Here is an 11,441-nt window from a genome sequence, read left to right as displayed (position 1 = left end):
TTTTAAATCATCCTAAAGCTAATCTCTAAATTTGACTAGATTAATAGCACTCTGGACTCCTTTGACTGGATTGACTAGGTCTCCATTGACTTAGCTTAGACACCTACATTTATTGCTTCCTAAATTTAAATGTCTGAATCTTGAACAGAATCCTGCCCCTCGTTACTGAATTATTGCATCCTGTTCTTGCTTGATTAAGCACTACATAACCATTTCAAGTGACTATATGGCATACTAATTCAGAAATAGAATACGAATTCCTTATTTTATCAATTTTAATGACATTGCCATTTTTTTAACTGTTACAAGTATAATCAGTTTATGATTCTGATGATTATGACAGTTTTCCATGGTGTTTTATTCATTATATTTAGTGTAATATGCTAAATATACATGAAAACTGCACATCCCACTTCTCCTCACAGTGGTATCTCTGGGGCTGAGTGGTCCTGTTACTACCAAAAATAGTTCCCTGAGCACAGCTTTCATGGAGCATAACACAGAGCTTCAGCAGAAAGTTGTTTCATGGCTTATAAAATACACTGGCAGATAACAGAGTCGGTGAAATTTTTCCATGCGTGTAGAAAAAGGCAGGACGGTACAGAATTACCAAAGTTCATTTAATGTAAGCATCTACAGTAAGAAGGACTAAATGTACTGCAGCCATTCCTTGCAGGCATCTGCCTAATCTGTTCCTAAACAATCCTAATGAAGGGTTTCCTGCTGAATCCCTGTGCTAATATTTTACCTACTATATACAGGAAGATTGTTATTGCCTCTCTCTACAGGCTTCTGATTCTTGCAAAAAGGAAAAATATATCTTTCAATATCAACTGCACATACATTTTATGGTGATTGCATCTAGAACATCCTGTGGAAGTGCTTATGTCTGCATCAACTGTAGTGGAACACCATGACCTTGTCTCACCACAAAAACGTAAGACCAGCCACTTTTGGTCAGACAAAAAAAAAGATCCATAAGGACCTTTACGTTACTCCTTAAAGAAGCAGGAGATATATATGAACGTGCTAGCTGGTGCAGATACTACCCCTGGAACACTATCCTGTAAATGAGACAGTTTCAAGCCAGAAACTTCCTGCATCCAGTCTAGTCTTTACTGGCCTTTAATGACCCTTCTGTTAATTTATAAAGCCCACTCTCTTAAGGTATTCTAAAATGATTGTCTACAATATCCTTCAGCAAGGAGTTCCACTGTTAAACTATAAATCTAGCTTTTAGCTGGCCAAAGAAGGTAAGATTAATTTCACCCTAAACACTTGCAAACTGATTATTGTAGATGTATTTCAGTATCTTTATGAGGATTGAGGGTACACTGACTGCTCTATACTTTGGTCTATAATTCCTTGATTGTGTGGCAGTACTTAACCTGTACTGTGAACCTCTCAGCAGGGGTTATTAGCTCAGGTGCAGCATAAACTTAATTCATCTAACTGGGTACATATGTTTTTAGGGTCTCTGCACCAAGCTTCACTGTTTTCTGTAGACATTTACTATGCTTCTGCTAATGCTTCTGTCAAGTTGCAGAAAGGAAATATTACCAGGTGGGTTTCCTTGTCTTTGCATTTCAAATTCCTGCAAGAATTTTCAAGAATAATGCAGGACACAAGAACTATGGCAGAGTCATCTTTTTGTTGGAAGGGAAATGTGTGAGTAGCAGCAGAGTTATGCCTTCAGAGTTTCTTCTCACGGAGAGGGAGACCTGTCTCAGTATTGGGGCATAATAAATTTAGATTTTTCATTGTTCTTTGGTGACATGTTCAAGTCCCTCTTGTATTTTATTCCCTTTTGCATCTTTGCACTTCTGCTTTGCACCTAGCACTGTGTGGTACAGTTTGAAGCTTCCTGTGGTCTCTTGCATTGTGTAAGATTTTTCCCTTTTTCTTTGTCAGTTATTATTATCAACTTTACAGCAGCAGCTCCCTCAAATCCAGAAAGATTAGAATTGTATCCTGCTCAGGGAGGGAGATATGGGACAGCCATCAAATATAATGTCAAGCATAAATCCAAGATGTACTTGGTGGCACAAAATGCAGACAAGGTTAGATGCACTGGTGGAATCTGGCTGGATAAACCATGTTCGTAACTCCTTTGCACAGCAGCAAAAAGGAAGGAGGATAAACCAGTTTATCTGGTCTATTGATTTCTTGTTGCTCTGAATCCTGATACTTTGATTCTTTTGGCTTGAATCTTTATGCTGCAAAAAGGGTAAAACTGATGTTTAGGGCCATCTCCCTAGGGGTAATATATAGGTATGCAGGTTGCTGGCAGAGCGTTTTCTAAGGTAAGGCTGCAAAACATGCAGCTACAGGTCTCCCTTTAGGAAGGGTTTCAAACCCACCTCTCCCATTTTACATGTTAAATGTGGCCTAGAGGAACATCCACCCACACCAAATGGAAAAGCCAAATTTCCTTCCAGTTCCAAAAACATTATAGACTTCTGCCAAATGACATTTCTAATTCTTCCAGTAAAAAACGGAAAGCTAAACAGAAGCATCACCCTTCCAATAAATCCATTCCAAACTCTTCCTGATTTATTCCAGATCCATTGCTTTTTGGTGAGGCTGTTAAATAATACTCTCTTTTGTTCTCCTTACAGGGCTTACCCCAGGATGTTACTTATATGGGTATTCCTTCAGAGGCTTTAAAAAATGCTCTAGAAATCATAAAGAGGTAAAGTTTGACTTCTGATACACATGTTCAGTTCCTATTGACTTCGCTGGTGAACTGCAAGTCGGAATACACCACAGTGTTGGAAACATTTATTTAGGCATGCTAAGGAAACTAAGTAGTTCTGAATAAATGTTATTATTTCCATCAACTACAACAAAATTTAAGCACCTTAGTTCAATTTCTTTTTTTTTAATGCAAGAGAGAGACAAATCACTAACATATGTTGAAGAAATGAAAGGAATGGTGAAATGAAGAAAGCCACGAAAACTTCTTGTCAGGAGGTTTTTTAAAGGACTAATTAATCACAACATCTCACAATAGCTGTATCGTCCCTAAGATGTAAATAAAGGATAAAGCTTTAACTGTTTTTTTTTACTGTAGTGAGGTTGTTGAAAAGCATCCAAATTCATATTATCTTAAAGAAAATAGGTCTTAAGATTTTATCCTTTACATTATAAGGACGTTGAAAGGGCTGTTTTCAGCTGTCACTGTTGTGCCTGTATTTGTTCTGGAAGGTTTTTGCAGCCTGACTACTTGGACAAGCACAAGAAGACCCAAGATCCCCTGGCTGTGCCCTAACCCAGTCAGAGCCAGCTGCTGTCCAAAGTCAAGTGTGCACTTGGGTTGCTCAACCCTGCTTGTTACCTCAAAACCCAAGTGCCGTGTGGATGTCTCCGTGTGACTTTTAGGATCAGAGCTGGCTCATGTCTGGCCAGTTTGAAGAACAGACAGACAGGCTTGCATCTGTCTGTACCTGTCCCTGTAGACGTACCCTAAAGCTGCTAAATAGCTGGTGTTTTGGTTGGGTTTTTTGTTTTGTGTTTTTTTTTTTATGTCACAGTAAACAATGAATATGGAATGTCAAGCAATCATCATGGAACTGAAAAATCCTCAACAAAGAGAACAGGTAAAACAATGCAAATAAAATGAGATTTTTCTTCCTCCCACACCCATAAACTGTCATGCAAGTGCAATAGCTGGAATTGACGTAAACTCTTTCTGAAAAGCTAATTTAGTAATGTGGAGTCAGCTTTTATTTTGTTCATTATTCTCCTATTTTAATATGTTTCTTCTTTTTTTAAGAAGAACTTGAATTTTGGTATTTCCAAAATGTGAGCAAGAAATATCAGCTATTGGTACAGGAAGCACAAGAAAGCCTGTGAAATGTTCAGTTTTCTTTCATAAAATTAAAGGTCCTGGTAAACTTTGGAGATGATTCCATACTTTGTAGTCATAAGTGTTGCATGAATGTGTCTGTTGACAAAACTTCCCTGAAGTATATTTGTTATTAGATTTAGTGACGTAGCAAAGTAAAAATGGCCATTGCAGTCTATGAAAAAAGCATGAATTTCTTCAGTAGTGAAAAAGAACACCCCAGGTGAAAACCGAAGATGGATGTATAATCCTCACTGGTCATTTAGAGCAGTGCAGTCTAATATTACTCACTTATCATTTTATCATAAATATTTGAGGGTTCGTGATTTATTTTTGTTTTTGAAGTTTAGTTCTTCCTTTTCTATGTTTAAAAGCTCTCTTTTCCAGATTCTACTGGTAACATTGCTGTTTAAGTACTGATGCCGTCCTGTGCGAAATATTGCAGTCTCTACTCTGTGGATCCATCGTACACAGCCTGCTACAGACTGTCATAGTACTGGCTTAACTTTGGTTTTGTGCTTTTTGTGAGTGAATATGGAGGGCTGATGGCCACATTTTGTATGGAAATACCATTGCAGTAATAAGTGGGCGACAGATTTATGGAATTCTTCCAAAGGTCTTTACCAGGTTTTGCGAGGAGCTCTGGTAACTTGAGAGGTAAGAGAAAATACGGACCAAAGCTTTTGCACCTGACTTGGGCCTCTATCCAAACTCCACATTCAGATGGGTCAGAGGGCTGGTTTAAAGAACTGCTTGTCCTCTGTGTGACCAAAGAGCCATTCCATTTTACACTGACAGCAGGATACCGTATCCACAAATAATATGTATTAAGGAAGGCTTTTAAAGCCCTAACTCTCGCATTGGTCTATGCTAAGGAGTGGAACTTTGTTCTAGCAGGGGGCAAACAGGTGGCAGCCAAGTCCAGAGGTGCAGCTGAATCTGAGAAGATAGGAGTTAACTTCCCAAAGGCTTTGCATAAATGGAGTGCAAATGACTTTGTACATAGAAGCACTTTACCCCTAAAATATCCCCTATTTCAGTAAGAAACTGTGGTAAGTCCACAAAAGTAGAACAGAACATGAAGTAGCTACGGGGCTTTGTGAATGGGTATAAATTTAGAAGATCTGATGAGCCATCTCAAACTTTTCTCCAGCTGCTCTGATGACATCACTGGTTTCACTATCTACAGTACCACCATTGTCACATTAAACAATGACAGTTCTAAAACTATCCTCTTTGCTTTCCTGACAGATATTTGTATGCTGCAGAATGGAAAAAAAAATCTTCTTGTCATCATAATTTTTTCTTTTTTTCTTTTTGTTTTCTTTTTTCCTCCCACATAGTTCCCTTTTGTCGTTCAGGTCTTAATTGCAATTCATTATTATTTTTGTGAAGAGCAGCCTCGTGAAGGCAAAGAGTTAAAGACGTCACTTTAAATGACAAAAGCTGAACACTTTACCCCACTTTCAGTCTCTCATCTATTCATCCTTTTCATTGTGAACTTCGCTATTTCAGCTTTCTAAGCTCTTCAACTACCTGCCCCTAATTTGTATTCCTGGGAAGAGGCCTAGGCTGGTTATTTTGCATTTGTGTGCTAATGGTGATGAGTTTGCTTCTAAGAGGAGAACAGGGAGGGGAGGGCAGGAACCTCCAAAAGGGTTTAAGTGGGAGTGGGGGTGAAGGTGCAGGAAGGGTTGTTTGGGGGAGAGTCATGCTGAATTTTAACCCTGAATGCTTTCTTATACAATTTAGCACAAAGCCCTCCTGATTATATGGAAAATGACACCCTGTGAAAATTTGCCTGTTCTTATACACCTTTTAAGCAAATAGGTTAGTCAAGTGTCTGGAAAGCCTGGGAGACAGCTGCATCGTCATTTTATTAACACATTAAAATATGACATGTATTTTGCGAAGCTTTTTTTTTTCCTTATTGCCCTGCAAATTATGTAATTTATTCAAAGTATGAATAGTGTTGTGAAATATGTTTATTAAGGGAAACGGTCTGTACATGTAAATGATAGCAGTGCAGCCCAGCTCTGCTTTGTTTGATAAAACCATTTACTTTCACGGGGTTAATTTTCCCTGTGCGTTTTGATGCCATGTGAGATAAAATACCTTTCATTAGATTAAACAGGCAAACAGAGGCTTTTTGACTTATTGACTAGTATTTCAAAGCTGAGCATTTCTTATGCTAATCATTTTTATAACTAATTTAACAGACGTGAAAGAATGTCATTATGAATAATTAGAGATGTTAGTAATTTAGTTTCTAATTAACCAGGGATGTGGCAGACCATTACAGATGGGAATACTCATTAGCCGTGAGAGGCATGGGTGTTTTACTGCTTATTGTAGATTCTGCCTACATTTGAAAATGGTTTGGTTGTTTGCACTTTCTAATATGGAGCACTTTCATTCCATGCTGCTGGGTATATCGTCTCGTACTTTGTCGCACGGTAAACCAGACAACTGCGCAAGGCACCTGATGCAACAGAGCATGTAGGCAGTCATTTTCCATTTCATGAACTGTTGCATTACAGTAGTTCTCACCCCAACTCCACACCCAAGAAGTGATTTTGCAAAAGGGGCATTTTTCTTTTGCAGGTGTAAGTTGCATATAATACAATTAAGCACATAAGTATTTGATCTTCAGATCTGTGCCCGTGATTCATTTTGTGAGAAAAAAATGAAAGAGAGCCTGCCCGCTAATGTCTCCCTACTCGCTGAGCTTATGTCATACTTTACAGAGTGGTACTGCAGTCTATATGTCATTCATTCTCTGTGTGTAGGCTTCCACTAGTGATTGCACTTTCTTGGGTATGAGAAAGGCTGCTACTCTAGACTCTTACATCCCCTGAGTGAACTTCCATACACCTCTGCTGTTTCTGCTCTTCTTACATTTTGCTTTCTTCAGCTACAATTTCCAAAATTATTACTTATTCTAAATGTTCAAATTCTGTTTCAGCAAGACGCAATCAAAATACAACCACCTAAAGACAGACTTTCTTCCCTTCCATTTAAAAAAAACCCCAATGTATATATATTTGTAATTTCTCAAATACTGGAAATCCTTTGGAATCTGTAAGGTCTGCTTGTTTTGGAAAAGAGACTGAATATTAATTACAGTAATCAGAAGTCATTTTGCAATATTAGCATATTAGCAATGTGGACAGGCCATTAAGCTCTCCGAGAAGGGCAGTCTGCTCCATGATCTATTAGTCTGTGGAAAGCAAGAGAGTGGCAATTTCGTGAGCTACGGCAACAAGGAAATCTGAAGGAGAAGAGCTTCCTCCCAGCTCTGACATTGGGGTTATACAGAAACGTGCACCCTAATCATGGCAGTCTCTATAGAACAAAGTCATGCACAGTTTGTCAAGAGTGACCCAGCTGAACTGCTGTAAGCTCTGTTTAATCTGAATATGCGTAACAGACCTCCACCCGCCTTTTAATATAGTTTGACTAAATTAGTTTAAACCTTAAGTTAACCAGTGCGACTTTCTCCTGGGGACAGAAATGAAAGTGGTTTCAAATCAGATCATTCACTCTTTCTGTGCAAACCTGTTGGTGATTCCTCTCACCTGAGAATGAGTGTGACCCATTTCAATTCCTAGGCTAGAGTCTGCACAAAAAATATCAGAAGGCGTAAATTAAAATGAACTGCTATTTCAATTCTGGTGTTCACACAGGGAAAACGTGAAGATGGAGATTCCTGATATGCTTATTAGCCTCCTCATGTATATTGTATTTCCAGTTAAACTTTGCCTAAAATACAATTCAACATACCTAGTCAGATTAGAAAATATTTTTTCTTTTCATAGCAGAGATTAGAGCTCTAACCACAGCTATGGAAAATCAGTGTTCTGTGCCTGCTCTACTATAGATATCATAATACAAATGACCTTGGGCAAGTCACTTAGCATATATTTGCACTGCAATCAGACAACCTAACCTTAAAGTTCAGCATTCCTGAACTTTTTAGCAGCACCAGCAGACCACTGTCAACCCCCACTGTTTTCAAAGGCCAGTGTGGCTCCCTATAAAAATTTTAATCAAAAGCACCATTGTGACAGCTTCGTTTTATATGGTTCAGCAAACCACTTACTATAAATTGGGAACTGCAGATGGGAATCACTCCAATGGCATGGCTTGAATGTGGGTTAAATGCCGAGGGTCCCAGGCAGATTTGTGCATCCTAAGTTGCTTTGTCTACCCTTCTGCGAGTGCCTGAGCTAGTCTGGCTACCACCAGTCTCCCATGCCTGTCTTTGCTACTGCCACACTTCCCAACCGCAGTGTAGACCGTGCCTCAGCTCCTCACCAGTAAAAGTATTTGTCTACCTCACAGGTGCAATCTGAGCATAAACATGTCAGAAGACTGTGAGGAATGCAGATGCCATAGGGTTAATGAAAGCATTTAATATATAGTGTAAAATACACTGAATAGTTATCTTCTCAACTTTCCCTAGGACCCTGTAGGAAGTCCTAGTGGATACGGCTAGAGGAATGAGCAAGCTACTAAAATGAAGGTGGGAGGTTATATAACTGACAAAAATTATCTCAGTTCTGTTGGTTTAACCAACGTCTGACTCATCTGACCTCTCTCTAGCCTCATTACAGTGGAGATTAAAAAAAAAAAAGCAGATGATTTTAAAAGAACAGAAGGTGCTAAAAGGAAAGGGATTACATTATAATGAGCAGCTGATGGCCAACAACCACCTTCCTAGATGCCAGAATCCCATAGTTTGTTTGATTTTGCCCTCAGAGTTAATGTGACATACCCGAACTTGTGGAATCTTCAAACTTGAGTCTGAAATCTCCTTATGAAGCTGCATTCTTCTGACTACGTACTTCTGGCTGAAGAAAGTGGGGACGGTACCTGCACGTCACTTCCAGAGGATGTCAAATAAGGAACAGCATAAACATAATTCTTACAAATACCAGATTTTGGACAATCAGAGTACAGGCTGGTAGTGGTGTTCTTTGATCCAAATCAGTTTCTTCTCCCTCAGTTGCAAATTCTTTTCCACAGGACAAGAATTAATATAATGCTTCCTTAGGGAAACTGCCCGAATTTGGATAAAAAGTAGTAGGGATGCATACCACATCCTCTTAGGTTACTACTTTTGCTAGCAGTAAATCAACTGGGTGATATCACGAGCTTCTTACAGTGGTTGAAACAACCAAGACAAACCAAAGCAAACCAAACCAGGAGTGGGCCTCATGTTAAGTTAGCGGCTACTATCTTTCTGTAGGGAAGCAGACCGTAAACATTAATGGGTACAACTGGATCAGCCATGTGTATAAATTCTATGAATTTTCATTGATGCCAAATTCTAAAAGATGAACGTCTGTACCGCTGTCCTACCTCAACTGTTAATTTTTCTCTACCTGCTGCTTCCAAATGCTCTTGGAGAAAGAGAAAAATCTTTCAACTACAGTAATCTAGCCTTCACTGTGCAATGACTGAAATAAATATTGTTTTGTCATTTACAGGTTATTGCTTAATAGAAAATTGTCTGAGCTAGTTTCCTAAGATTAGGTGATGACATATTTGAACATCACTTATCGTAATCATGTAAGCAGTATGTGTATCTTAATAAAGATCCTCTGTGCTGGGATTTTTTTTTCCTCTGGGTTATAGACTCTGTTCCGATGCATAAAAATGAATAATTTAGTTATAACTGTACCACCACAAGTTTATTGTAAACTGAAGCCACAATTGCAATCTTGGATGCCACAAAAAACTCGCTATAAAAATATCTAAATGGTTCTTTCTTCAGCTGCAATAACATACCATTTTACATTACCAGATGTTAAAACTCTATAGATTATATGACAGCAAATACTATATCAAAGGCAGTTCAAAAGAAAAGTAAAAATGATTTTCATATTTTTAATCATGCCTGCAGATGGGTTAGGATAATCTGTCATAGTTCAGAAGTAGAAAAGAAACAGGCTTGATGTAACTTGGCTCAGTGGTCTGTTTCAAATAAGGTTCAGACACAATGGGAAAAACAAACAGGTCTTTGCTTGAGAAAACAGATGCAGCAGGCAAGTGCAAAATCTTACTTTCCTCATTTCAAAGACAGAAAGCAAAAATCTAGCTTTTTTAGGAGAAAGAGAGAGAGAGATCACTCCAAAGATCCCGTATAAGCTTTTCTTTTTTGAGATACTTTCTGCGCTTCCCCGTTCCTCTTCCCACACACGCTGAATCAACAAACCCAGATGTTCACAAGAATACGTCCCTTGGTACAGCCACGTCCTGTGCCATGCTCGTACAACAAGAGGAGATGCCTCACTGCAGATGCACGGGAATCCCGCGGGGCTAATCGTCACGCTGTGAAGCGATGTACAAACTGCGCTGCAGAGACAGCAGGGAAACCGAGCACGTTCTTTATTTCTGCACAGGGAAAGATGCATGGACTGAGCCTTCTTCAGGGGCCCTGAAGATCTAGAAACTCAGAGCTTACAAAAAATGTGATTTCTGACTGGCGGCTCTGGGCATGTGCATCCCGGGTTCTTGTCTTTTTAGCGACACGATATTCCTTCTTAGTCTGGCACAGCGCTGAACTAAAGAGTGGGATCTGGAAGACAGAAAAGATCCTGATACCAATAAAATCCACAATCCATAATTATTATCTTACCTTCTTATTTACAGATTTTAGAGGGAACAACGTTTTAGTTTATACCCACCTGAGCACAGTCTTGGTCATCTGCTTACCTGCTTTTTTCAGATATTTTCCTTGATTGACACATATTTTATTCTCACTGTCGACCTGTGATTTAAATTCGTGAACATTTGAATCTGAAGAAAGCAGCAGACTTATGTTTTGCACGCAGCAACTCTTGTGTCACCTTATTCGAGTTTAGTTATGCCTGAATACCTCATAGCACCCTTCAACCAGCCTGTATGGAGGGGTTTAAAGCAGCGAATTCAGCAGGAGCACTTAAAAAAAACAACAGAAAACAAAATAAGTGGCAGGGCCCTGGGTGGGATGGGGAGCCAAATCGCCCGCTGCCTGACATATAAAAAAAAAAAAAACTAATAAGGCAGTCATTCGCCATAAACAATAACCTGGATGTTTACTGTGCCTGGCCGCACACCCTGGGGCGACGTCTGTGCCCCCCTCCCCTCCCCTGCGCCGGATGGCTCCACAGCTCAGCGCCTTGGCTTAGGTGCAGTTGGAAATGCCCGAGAATGGCTCTTTGTTGATTTTCGCCTGTGCGAGAGAGCCTGGTGTTGCTGCGAAGCGGAGCGCTATTGAATTTGCTCACTCAGGCAGAACACTCGACAGGAAGGAAGGAAGCAGCCATTCTTTCTGGTCCCATTGTCTGGCCACCGGGCTTAGGCAATCAAACAGGCCTGTGGCCCGGCTGCCGGCTCCCGCTCCGGCCTCTTCTGGTGGGCCCGGGGCGGGGGAAGAGGGGGGCTGCCTTCTCAGGGCGTTCACTTTGTTTTCCCTGTACTCCAACCACATCTTTTCACGGCTCAGGGCCTCAGGTAGCCGTTTTCCAGCCCTCGGCATTTTTCCAGGGGAAAAAGAGTCAGGGAAGGGAGGGGGGAGAGTAGCCCCGGGTGGGACATGGGACGGAGC

General features: G+C 40.1%; 1 long non-coding RNA gene across 2 annotated transcripts; it reads right to left on the bottom strand.

Annotated features, from left to right (window-relative positions):
• Window positions 1-9,564: 9,564 nt before the first annotated feature.
• Window positions 9,565-11,001, bottom strand: LOC142362986 (uncharacterized). 2 transcript variants are annotated; one of them, XR_012765420.1, is made up of 4 exons: window positions 10,922-11,001; window positions 10,568-10,792; window positions 10,317-10,430; window positions 9,565-10,207 (listed from the first exon to the last, which is right to left on the bottom strand). It is a non-coding gene; the product is annotated as an uncharacterized LOC142362986 (long non-coding RNA). The 2 variants fall into 2 exon arrangements; XR_012765418.1 differs by having other exon boundaries at window positions 9,565-10,430.
• Window positions 11,002-11,441: the final 440 nt, after the last annotated feature.

This window comes from Opisthocomus hoazin, chromosome 1 (genome assembly GCF_030867145.1).
Source record: "Opisthocomus hoazin isolate bOpiHoa1 chromosome 1, bOpiHoa1.hap1, whole genome shotgun sequence".
Taxonomy (NCBI): Eukaryota; Metazoa; Chordata; class Aves; order Opisthocomiformes; family Opisthocomidae; genus Opisthocomus; species Opisthocomus hoazin.
This window is presented reverse-complemented; position numbering and strand designations above follow the sequence as displayed.